Here is a 13,441-nt window from a genome sequence, read left to right as displayed (position 1 = left end):
AGGCATCAATTGTTGAGAGATATGTAGCTGAGGAGGTAATTGAGTTTTGTAATGCATATCTTGATAGGGTAAAGACAGTTGGTCTTCCTTAATCTCGACATGATCAGGGGAGAAGCAAGGGAACACTGGGTGTTATAGTGAGGTCTATGTTAAGAGAAGTTGTAATGCAGGCACATCTATACATTTTAAACAACACGGATGAAATTTTACCTTACTTGAATGTGCTGAAGAACTTGAATCCAAGAAAGAATGATATGCAACTAGCTAATGAACATTATAAGTAATTTACAGAGTAGTTCAAGCAAGAAGCGTTAAAAGATGACAATCCTTCTGAGACAATACAGAGGCTAGCCGCAGGGCCTTCTTTGGAGGTTTTGTGTTGGGGTGGATATGACATAAATGATTATTCTTTTTACACAAAAACCCAAGACGATAAGAGTACTATGCAAAATAGTGGGGTGATAGTAGTAGTGGAAGCTATGCATTTTGTTAGTTCTAAAGACAGAAACCCAATATTGGCAGCAACATCCTATTATGGAATAATAGAAGAGATATGGGAGGTTAGTTATACCAAGTTTAAAGTTCCCGTCTTTAAATGTAAGTGGGTTAATAGTAATGCTGTGCAAGTGGATGAAGAATTTGGATTTGTTTCGGTCGATCTTGAGAGGTTTGGATATGGAGACCAGCCATTTATTTTGGCAAGTCAAGAAAAACAAGTGTTTTTCGTTCCTGATCTAGCAAAAAAGAAATTGTCTATCGTGCTTCAAGGTAAAAGGCAACAAGTTGGTGGAGATGAAGGTGACTTAGAGCTTAATCTTGATGAAACCCCGCTTTCCACAGCTACTCGACCTAAAACAGTCGAATTAGATTTGGTAGATGATGACTATGCTGTTAGAGATGATCCTTGTGAAGGAATTTGGGAGGATAATCATTGTAAGGCTTAAATGAATTATTTGATGCTTTTTTGTTAAATATACTTACTAATGTTTTATATTAACTTGATATTTCTTATTCTTACATTTATTAATTTGTTGTTCTTTAAACAAGAAATGGACGGATCCAGTCAACAGGGTTCTAGCGACGACAGCTCTTTTACTAGCCAGAAAAAGGGTAGAGGGCCAACCTGTATGAGGCATTTGGCTTTACGTGACGAGACCACACAGCTTATGAGGATTACAGTGGAGTTTGATGATGATTTGAAGCCTATGGGAAAGGCCGAGGTTCAATTTACTAGTTATATGGGTTATGTCTCACGTAGTAAGATTGGCATTGACATTTCTAGCTGGAAGAAGGTGGACAAAGATTTGAAGCAAAACATTTAGGAGGATATCTTGGTATATTATGAATTGTTTTCTCTACTTGTTTAAATTATAATTGCTTATTTACTTTATAACTATGCTATTATTGTATTGCAGCTGACATTTGATATTCCTGTCACTAAGCAAATGAGAGACCGTCTGTTTAAGCAACTTGATGAACGGTGGACGGATTTTAAATCCATGCTTACAAAACATTATATTCGTGGAAAAAGAAAGGGTGAGCATCCTAAGGAACGATATTCGTTTATTAGGGACGAGGCATGGGAGAGTTTTGTGAAGCAACGTGAAGACCCTACATTTCAGGTTTGGTTTTTTCAAAATTAGTTTTTAATTAGGTCATATTTTATTTAACTAAACTAACTTTGTTGAATTTTTTTTATTATCATATGCATTGAGCCAGAAGAACAAACAAATATCTGAGTAGAATATATACCCACATGACATGTCTCGTGCAGGATATGGTGGATTGGAAAGAAGTATGATGGAGGAATGGATGAAGAATGCACAGATGCTGCTGCTTCAGATCCTACTGGCTACATTCAACCCATTGAGCATCCTTCTCACCAAGAAAAAATAGAAGGCGGCGAGGATTAAAAAGGGTCAATACATTACTCCACAGTTTGTTGCTGTTGTTGAGAGGATTGTAAGTAATATTTAAGAATTATGCTTCATTAATTACTTTTTTCAATTATCTTAAATTAAATTTGTTGCTTTAATATTACAGGATACACTTGAGGAGCAATTATCCCAAGGTATATTCATCCCTCAAGGACGAATGGAAATCTTAGCCACTGCCATTGGAAAGGCTCACCATCCCGGCTGTAACATCCCAAATTTTGGCTTATAGATACAAGTAATAGCACAAGAAAAGGATGATTACAAAGTCCAATGCAACGAAAGTCTTAGAGATCCCTCAGAAGGAAAAAGAGATTTTCCAAGGGCAAATGTGTAAAATAATAGTGTTTGGGGACTAAAGAATGACGAACTGGAAATAACTAAGGGCCAGAGGTTATGCCAGAAGCTTGTAAGAGATGGTTCCGAAGGTTAGGCCTAAAGAGAGACTAAATTACAAAGAAAAGATTCCTAGGCCAAGTAGGGACCTAATTGTAAATAATAAAAGTTCTAATCGGCCAATGCTCAGAGTTAGCAAAAAGGGCCCAAATAACTTAGAAAAATTCCAGAAAAATAGGAATAGGATCCCAAAGCCGATTTAAGGCTAGAAATGACGAAAATACCCTGAAGTCATTCTAGGGTTTTGGACAATCTGAGATAGTAACTTAAATTGAATTATTTAAGCTATGAGACGACCTCAAATAATTAGGAAAAATTGGGGAACAGTAGTTGAGGAATTTATAGAGATTGTAAAATTAATTTCATCCCCAGAAACTGACAAGATTAGATTTAATTAAATTTAAAGCGTATTTATACCCTATCCGGGGAAAGTCAAAATAGCTGTCTAGAGTTTGACTTTTGACTCGAGAAAAGTTAGAGGAATTTCTCGTGATGAAAGAGAAAGAATGAAACCCAAAGACAGATCAATGCAGTTGCGAGTCGATAGAAAGAATTCAGAGAAGGTAACCCCGATTAAGTATTATTTAATAATATTTTTGGGAAAAGAAGAAAGAAAATATCTAAAGACCATCATGACGGTGCTGAGTCAGCATGTGAAAGAGAGCCTTAGTTATCGTTCGCTTAGAGGTTCTCGCTCAAAAATTTATCCAAGCTATGCAGTAGTGCAAACTCGGGTCATTCTCTTTTGGGAGCCTTAGTTAGCTATCTAAGTTAGACTTATGCTATGCAGAGTAATGAAAAAGGGGGGTTTTGGTGTTTTTAGCCATTAATGAAATGCCAAAACTAAATGCAATTAATTCAAATCTAAGTTACTATGTTTTTGGATTTTTCTAAGATAGTAGTAATGAAGTGAAGTTAATGATATGTGATCTCTTGAATATGGCTTTGAAGCAATCATAGTTCAAAATAATTATGGGAGTAAAACTCACCAAGTTTTCTAAATGGAAAACCTTAAAGAACTCTTTAAGTCTAGGATCTTAATCAATGGCACCCATCTCATAAGATCCTATTAAGCTCACTTAGTGTGTGTATTAAGATTAATTAATGCACTTGGTTTAATGTAAGCCTAGATTAACTCAACAATCAAACAATACCATGCAAGAAGGAGAGTATCAAAAGAGTTGCATATAAACATACATGTAACCACATGTATTGAAGCTCAAATTCATCACTAACTAATCCAATACACAAGATAATCATCCAGAATTGATTACAACCATAATCAAAATAGTTCAGTCCAAATTTACAAATCCTAAGACCTAGAAGTTCATAAATAAAGAACTAGAACTTATGGATGAAGCTAACTCCCCTTTGAAGCTCCTTGAACTCATGCTTCTTCCACTATATTCAAGAGTTGAGAAGCTTAGCTCGTCATAACTCTTGAATCAACTCCAACTAGGTATTGTTCTTCAGCCATGGCAGCAGCAGATGGAAGGAATGGAAATGGGATTAGGGTTTCTTAGGTGGAGATGAGAGAAGAAGATGAAAGATACATTCGTGGAGGTTGAATTGTCATTGTCTGATCTCATCATATCCAAAATAGGGTTTCTAACCCGAAACTTGCGTGCATGAGTCGGTTCTTGGGGTTGGGCAGGTCAAAATTTCCTAAAATGGTTGGGTCTGAGATTTGCTGATTCGAGAGGTTCGCCGCGGCAAAGAATAGGTTCGCCGCGGCGAAACATGGCAGAGAGCCTTGCTTCAACAGATGAGTTTCGTCGCGGCGAACTTAAGCAGAGGGTCCTTTCCTGCTTCTTTTGCCTTGAGTTCTTCAATTCTGGCCCCAATCTTTAATGTCCTACAATAAGAAAGCAACAAATTGAAGTATCAATTGTCCTAGAAATCAATTGAATCCAATTAACAACCAATTATGACAATTTAATCCTCAAAATAACACTAACTTAAAGTAAGGACTCTAAATCTAAATTAAGCACAATTATCATTAAAAAGGGCCAGAAAGTATCACAAAATCATGGATAATGAGATGAAAAGATAATAATATCTTGAGCTCAATCAGCGTGCTAAGTCACCAAATGCAATCATAACACCTATGAGTCAGCATGCTGAGTCACCAAAGGCAATCATGACACCTACGAGTCATCATGTTGAGTCACCAAATGCAATCATGACACCTACGAGTCATCATGCTGAGTCAGCAGAAGATATTTATAGACAGCATAAAAATCAGAACGCAGTACGGGAATATTTTTGACAGTCCTTTGTCTACCCGTTATAGTGAAATCTCTACTGCGTGACTCAGTAAGATTAAGTAGCCTGTCAGTACAGCTAATTATTTTCATCTATGCTCCTCTAAGATGGCACCATATATGTACTTAATTAAGATGAGAAAATGGTGCTAGAACATGTCCCAGTGGTACCAAGTCAGTTAGGACTCAGAAAAGTACCCGATGTAGTGCAGAATAGCAAAATAGGTGGAGGAATGCCTAAGGGCTATATTTTGCACGAATTTTATATTAATTTTCTCTCTATTTTAATACCAAAATAATGAAGGAATATGGAAGAGACAAGTGTATGGTTAGATCGAAAAAGAAGGTATTACGTGTATGGTTGGATGCAAGACACGTGTACGGTCAGATGCAAGACACGTGTGCGGTTGGATTAAAGACATGTGGCTTGATGATATAAGCATGATGTCATCAAGATGAGGTAAGCATGATGTCATAGGACACATGTCATCACAAGATAAAAAGAGAAAATGGATGGTCCAGATCAAGCCATGTATTTTTAAGATCAACGGCCGAGATTCGGTCTTGTTTTCTATAAATACCCCTCCCCTCCCTCTCATTTCGTCCTAAGCCATGGAAACCTTGGGGAAACTCTTGTAAAATGGTTTCTAGAGAGAGAAATAAGAGGGAGAAAGAAAGGCCAAGTGGTTCCAAGCCAGATCAAGCTCTAAAACAAGGTATGTGTGCCGTTTTTGATGTAGTTTCCACCTCCCTTGTTATTTTTGAGCGGGTGGCTGGTTTGATTGGATTTTTGATGATTGAAATCCTATGGGGAGGTGCTGCACGAAATTTCTTGGAATAGAAGAAGATGATATGGATGTTAAAAGCATGTTTAAAGGCTTGGAAACAATAAGAATCAAGTGGTTCTGTGTTGATTTTGCAAGAAATCCAACTTTCCCTTAATTTATGATTTTGTTCGGCCTTGGCTGTTCTAAATGGTTAGGATTGGATTTTGATTGTTTTGAGCTTGAAAATGGATTCTACATACAAAATTATGTGGGAATAGTATGTGAAAATAATTTTAGGGAAGGTTGGAATTGAAACTCAAAAGTTAGAGTTTAAGTATGTTCAAGAAAGAATCAAGTGGAGATAAGTTGATGACTTGACTCTAATAATTGTTTTGCATCATGTATTGATGTGTTTAGGACCTTAGAACATCCAAGAGGATATTTAATGGTGTTGACCGAAAATCCATAGGGTTGGGAAGACAAGGGAATCAAAGGAAAAGCAAGAGGAAAGCTATGTTACAAGGTAGTAAACTTACCCATATTGTGTGCTTGATATGTATGCTTGCATGATGTAGCTGTGTTGCCATGATGTGACTAAGCTATGATAAAATATTTGCAAAGTTATGTTTGTAAGTTTATGTTATGTTTTGCATTGGCAATATGTTATGAAAGCATGAAATGCTTTAGCTTGCTTTCTATGGCATCCATATGTTAATGTTATAACATGTCATGAATATGCATTATGTCTTGCATGCTTATGGGTAATGTTTGCTACTGAGATTCTCCCAAATCTCACCCCTCTTTAACCAACCGTTTAGGTCAATCAATGGTGGGCAATAATGGCATGGGAGGCAAAGATAAGGAAGCGGAGAATTATTGATGTTAATGAATGATGTTATTATTCAATGTATAATTCTCCTATTATGTAATTTATGTTATGGATGCCAATGATGCCATGTATTTAATTACAGTGTTTATGAGATAAATAGAAATGTATGAGGATGATTGGAAAAGTGTAAATCCAATTTATGTATGCCAAAGAAATAAAAAGAATTAAAGTAAAAAGAGATTAAAAGATAAAACGTAGGTCCTGGGCAGTGAGTTTGTAGCTCCAATTTGACCTACCAAATGAATGAGTTAAGCCACGAAATTTGGCAGAGTTATAATACACATCCCAGGGTTTAATATGAGAGCTAGATCACCTTAATTGGATATGTACATAAGGAGATACGATTTTTATGGATTTAGTTATGTTTTTTCAAAATTGGGCCTATAATATGGAATTTGAACAGTGAATAGTAACCCGTATAATTATGTTGAAATTTTAAATCCACGAGCTTGTGTCATGACCTGCTTGAACCATAAAGCTTACTAATGCGTACCGTGAGAGGTTAAAGGTAGGATGTTTCATTGGCAAACTCAGAGAGACCCCTAAAGGGATTGGTATTAAAGAATTTTTTGGCTCTGCTTCACGAAGAAGCATTGGATCATCCTCTGCTAACATGGTATCTAAAGAGGAGTTCGAACAACAATTACAAGAAGAAACAGAGAGAGTTCGAGCTGAACTCAATCAACAACACATGGCTGAGATGCAAAAGATAAGTGACGAATTTGATGCCAAGTTTCAATAGGCTCTGATGATGATGGGCACGAGCGGATTCCAGATGCCCCGGGTATCTGAACCTTTCTAGGTAATAATCACACATCTTTTCAAATCTTATAAAGATTTATTTGATCCATTTAAACTTATTTAATGTGCCTTAACTACTTTCATATTATGTTTCAGGGTTCACCTGTGATAAAAAGCGGGAAGGGCAATAATAATTAGACACAGCAACTGACAGTGTCCGACCCTGACCCTAGCCTTGACCCTGTCAAAGACAATGGGATGCCGTGTACTCCCTATGTGGATTATGAAAATTCACCTGTTCATGTCACTAGTGGTCGAGCATTTATGGGCACAATGATCCACGACAACAAAATTCCGAGCGATCAAGCAAGGATGACAGTGGAGAGGATTGTTCATCGTCAGAGCAGTACACTAGTGCCCAATTCTACTGATGAGGTTCGACTCTTGGCTCAAGCTAAAGGACATTTCATTTTATAGCCAAAGAGACTTATTGCAAAGCTAATAGTGAAGAAGGCAGCATCGACGAAGGCCACAACGAGCGCATCATTAGATTCTGTACTCTTGCCTCTTCCTGGTGATGTTGCGCTTATGTATTCAAGTTTGGAGGTTCTTCATTCCGTAGTGCCACACATGGATAAGCTTGTTACTTTCAAGATGCCGCTAGGGATTGTGGGTTCAGATATAACATACGACTTCACCATTGACAAGAGGGACCTCGTTCAGTTCCTTAACTTTGAGGAGCTTGATATAGTCTTCATGTAACTCGCTATTTTGTAAGTCACAATATCATTTTCTTATTTCATGTTATACTTTATGCATGTCCTAATGTTTCTTATTTGAATAATAGGCACTTTACTCAAATCTGTCAGAATGGAGGACTTGAAGGAACATATGGTTTTATGTGTCCTCAAAGGGTGCAGACAGAGCTTAATACTATGGAAGCGAGGTCGATCTACATGATGACCACAATGACTCAAACCAAAAAGCCAATATATTTTGTACTTTACATGGAAGGGTAAGTGTATTATTGGATTTGAGATACACAAGTTGTATGTGTAGGATTATAATTAATATGGTGATGATGCCTCTGTCGTCAAAGCACTCAATTAAACTAGGTCCTAATTAATTTGTAGTTTAGGATCGACCTAGGTCATTACTTCCAAAGAGCAAGTTATGAGTTTCTTTAGGTAAAAATTTAGGTGATAAAATAAATGCAATAAATTGGACCTAAACTAAAATGCAAAATTCTAATTCTATATGAAAGATGCAAATGTCCTAAAACCTATATGAAAATTAAATTAAACTTAAATGAATGCAATGCAATTTTTGGGGGGACTTTTCTTTTGAAGGAAAATAAAAATGATGAATAAAGAAAATTGACTAAAGAGCAAAGAAAATTAACAAGTAAAAATTAAGAAGTTTCTCTTCGATAAGGTAGAGGGGACAACTTAGGATTTGCATGGATTTAACCTTCATAACAGAGAGTGGAATTAATAAACTTAATTACCTACTTGAAATAAAAGAAACCCTCAACTTCAAAAACCCTTAAACTATTAGAGAACTCGTAACAGTATAAGGTTGGTTAAGTAAGCTTATTAAAACCAATGAAAAATAACTCAATTAATTCTGGAAATTATGTTTGAAATTATCTAATTGAACAATTAGACAATTAACCAACTTAATTAAACAATTAAGAGGCCAAAGAACCCAAATTTTGCAATTGAAACCACATTGATAATTAAACTCATAATGAAAACTCAATTATAAATTCAATTAACAATATAAAGGTTCTAAACATAAATTCCAACAAGTATCTCAACACAAATAAGATCCAAATATCAATCCAATTCAAGAATAAAAATGACAATCTAGAACTAAATTGTCTCAACAAAAATACAAATTAAAATTATTTAAAACTAAATAATTTCAAGTCCTTGAATTAAAAAGATAAATGGAACATCACTCCCTTGTGGTCTTCAAGTGCTAGCCCAAGGCTCAAGTCTCCTCCATGCTCCTCCCAAGTTGCCTCCCTAACAAACTTAAGCTTCCATCAACATATCTCCTCCTCCAAAGTTGTTAGACGCCATAGCCATGGATGATGAGGTGTGGGTGATTAAGAACAATTGGCGTGATTGGAGGGATAGGAATAATGGATATTTGATGATTAGACGATAGAGTAGGCGTTGAAGATGAAGACCGTTGAGAGAGAGCTTTTCTTGATTGCGTCTATGGTGAGAGAGTGAGCGTCTCTATGGAGATGGAAAAGTGTGATGCTCGGCGTAGGTTGGAGGGATTATTTTAATGGGAGAAAAAGAAATTCTCTTGGATTTAAAACTCAAACCCATTAGTAATTAATTGACTTACTTGATATTGGCCATTGGATTGTGCTTAAATCCCAAGAAACAATCTTGCACTATTGGATCTTCTATATGCTCTTTCTTGACCTACAAGAATTTAAGTGCATCCATTAATGTAGATTATATCCAAATATAATCAAAAATTAAATATCAGATATGCACAAAAATTAGGCAAGAAATTGGAAAACTTTCTAAGAATAATCTTGCTAAAAATATGAGACTTGTTTCCAAAGAAATAGAAAAAATTAATTCTAAGTCAAAAATAGGAAATCACAAAATATTCATATTTTCAATCCAAAATTTCAATTTTTATGCAAAATCCAAAAATCAACCAATTTATCCAATAATGCATAAAAATCCAATTAAGCTCAAAATTATCATTTAAATTCTAAATTAATGTGGGATAAAATATATAAAAATTGGGCTTTATCACATGGTTTGTCTTTTGCAGTTATCATTGGACTTTAATTGTTTTTGCCCCTTTTCATAACAAAGTTTACTGGTTTGATTCACTCTGTGGAAGTCCATCCAAAGAAACCAAAGATGTAATCGACATGTTAGTTTATGTTTATATATTTATTATGTGTGAAGTTTATAAAAATATGCTCTAATATCATTTTCTTTTATACTGTTGATGGGGCTTTTCATGGTTTCAATGTTATGGTGATTAAAAAAATAGACAACTGGCAACATGGATTCTCCCAAAGGTATGTTGTTTTGAACTAAATATATACTTTTAAACCTTTTTAGATGAATTAAAGTTAATGTTTATAATCAATAATGTCTAATATTCAATTTTATACTTCATTTTGTTAGTACTATTGTCAACAAGGACATGTTGAATGTGGATATTTTGTCATTCGCTACATGAATGACATCATTGAGACAGGAGTGACTGAGAAATTAGATAAGGTAAAGATAAGTTACGTTGCATGACATTCTTCAATTCATTTCATATTTTTGATTAAGTTTACTATGTTATTTTTTATTAACAGGTATTTCAAAATACTGCGCCATATCCCATGGATGACATCAACTTGATGAGGGACACTTTGTCAACAATATTGGTGAAAAATATTGAAACTTTCAAATAGTTAGGTCATTCCCCAAAAAATTCATTGTTAAATATTTTCTCTTGGTTCCCTCTTATATATGTTCATGATTTCTATTGTACAGACAAAAGTAGTTACTTTTCTTTCAAGATTGCTGGTTCTCTTGGTTCCTATACGTGTTTTTTGGTCTTAGGTTCCCCTCAGTTCTCTTGGTTTCTCTATTTTTGCTTTGTGTAAAAAAAATTTCAATGCTTGTTGTATATATTAACTAACTAATTGATTACTTGTTCATATGATTTTGTTCTGCGTATTCTGCACTACCTACATTTATTTGGAATTGTAAACTGCAAAGTGGTAAAAATGAAAATTGAGCAAAATTTATAAAAAAAAATTTTAACAGCGGTTATTTATATAACCGCGGTTAAAATCATTTTCCACAGCGGTTGTTTATGTAACCGCCCTGGAAATCTAACTTTCAATGGCGATTTTAACTTTCCACGGCGGTTCTCAACCACTGTGTTTTGTTTACCTTTCAACGTCGACTGTATCAACTTCGCCTTCAAAATCATCGTGAAAAACCACTATTAACTGTTGTTAAAAGCCTTTTTCTGGTAGTAAATAACATCACTCACCTCACTAGAATTAATCATAATAGCAATGAAAAAACAATACACATGGCCCATTGTGGTTATTTAGAAAAATTGACACATCCTTATTAAGCTAACCATAATAAAAAAGCAACCACCCTCATATGAGGCTGTCATGGTTAGAAGAAGCAAAAACTTATCACCTACATTAATACCATATAATATCATGCCACATTTACATGCAAACCATATTAGAAAGGATTAGCCTCATCTAACATGGTTATAAAACAACACGTCCTAATTGACAATAGTTATAGTAACAACACAAATTCCACAATCCCAATCAATGTTAATAATAAATGAACTTATCACATCATAAATCCACAAATTATTTAATCACATGTAACTTAAGGATCTTAGGCCTACAACCAGCACTCTTAATCAATGTCTAGATGAAATAAACAAGAAAGCAAAATATCCAATGTGTTCAGTACAACAAAGAACATAGTATGACCAAGTAAAGTATGCAGTCTTGATACATGACAATATACAAAAATTACATAAAGTAAAGCCTAGAATCTCTACACTGTTAGTTGCAGCTATTGAGCCTTTGAAGTCTTCCCCAAAGGTCTTACTAATGTACTATTTCTTGAAAATAGTAAAACAATGGGAATAAGACAATGTCTCAATAGCTAAATCCCTACCTATCATACACACTAGCATGAGCTAGTGAGGTGTCCGGTAGGATACACATTTCAAAATAGTTATACAATTTTAGTCTATATGTGGAACATATAGTTAATAAATAGAACATATTTACTAGATTTATCGACTAGTCTCAAGATAACTTGATTACTACAAAGAGGTTCATTTGCGTCCACTATTTTCATCTATTTTGGAAGATAGAAGAGAAAGTACACACATAGTTGTTTGATATGAGGGACTAGATGAGTATATTCATATATACTGGATTGAGGTCGTAGTGGAAGAGGAAAATATCTTCGTTGAGTCCAGCCTATCTAGTAGTGACACTGAACCTATTGAGGAAGAGATAATGGCTGACCCTCTACCAAACCAAAACAAGGGTAGTAGGAACCATGAAGTACCCAACCTTAACCTAAACCGAAATGGTGCTTATGTAGGAAACGAGGCAATTGGGTATGAGAGAGTAGTAGAAAACAATAGAGAGAACCACCCAAGAAGAACAACTAGTAGGGAGGCAATCACCTCTGATGTGAATTATGATCCTTTTCATGTTGTTTGTCCTAATGTTGAAGCTAATTTTGAAATCAAAGGTCCTTTAATCAACTTACTTCCTATTTTTTATGCACTGACAGGTGAAAATCCATACAACTATCTCAGTACACTTTACATGGCATGTTTGCATAAGAAGTTGGTTGGGGCAAAAATAGATGACGTTCAATGGAACACGTTCCATCTTGCCTTCAAAGGGAAAGCCCAAGAATGGTATATGATGCTACCTCATCATGTAGCTGATGCCTATCAATCATGGGCTAACTTGAAAAAAGCTTTCCTAGAAAAATATTTCTCGACATCCAAGACTACACAATTGAGAAAAGAGATATACTCAACCAAACAAGATGCATTAGAGACATTCTATAAATTCTGGAGCTACTTTCAAGAACAATTGCCCAAGTGCCCGTATAACCAAATACCTAAAGAGCAACTGGTTTAGTACTTTCAAGATAGTTTATTACCACATGATAAAGGTATATTGAATGCTGTAGCAAGAGATTCCTTAATTGACATGACTACCAATGAAGCCTGGGAATTGATCAGAAGGATGGCTTTGAACAACCAACAATGCAATGTGATGGATACAAGAACTGTGAATAAAGTTAGAAGCTCTTTACTGAATCAGAGGGAGTCACTATTGGCAAAGTTGACTATTGAAGTAGCCAAGATCTCCTTAAGACTTAACAATTTGAGCATGGAAGGTTCTCAGACACAAGCCTTAACAACACCTAGCTATGAATATTGTGCTTTTCCTATGTACATCTCAAGTGTATGCCTATCTCATTATGAAGAAGTATTTGCTATGTTTTAAGATTGACCTAGGCAATTTTAGAAAGGAAATCCCTTCTTTTCTCTAACACTTATAATGATGCATGGAAGGATCACCCGAATTTAAGATGGTGCAAAACTAATGATAGAATCAATCAGAACTAGTTTCAACAAGGAAACCAATTTCACTCCACCAATCAATTTTAAAATTCTAAGGTGTTTGTACCCAATCAAAGAGCACCTTCTTTTGCTTAGAGTGATAAGCTTAGGTTTAGCCTCCCAACTGGAAAAGGAGAAATCTAGTACTTAGGCTAGATTAGCAGTTATGGGCAACAAGATAGACTTATGCTTGGTTACTGTCTTTAACAAGCTTGAGTAATAGGAAACCAAGCAAGACAACCTAAAATCTTTTATTACCAAGCTCTCCAA

The sequence above is a fragment of the Neltuma alba genome, unplaced genomic scaffold (assembly GCF_004799145.2).
Source record: "Neltuma alba isolate B1F8T4 unplaced genomic scaffold, ASM479914v2 tig00010645_pilon, whole genome shotgun sequence".
NCBI lineage: Eukaryota > Viridiplantae > Streptophyta > Magnoliopsida > Fabales > Fabaceae > Neltuma > Neltuma alba.
This window is presented reverse-complemented; position numbering follows the sequence as displayed.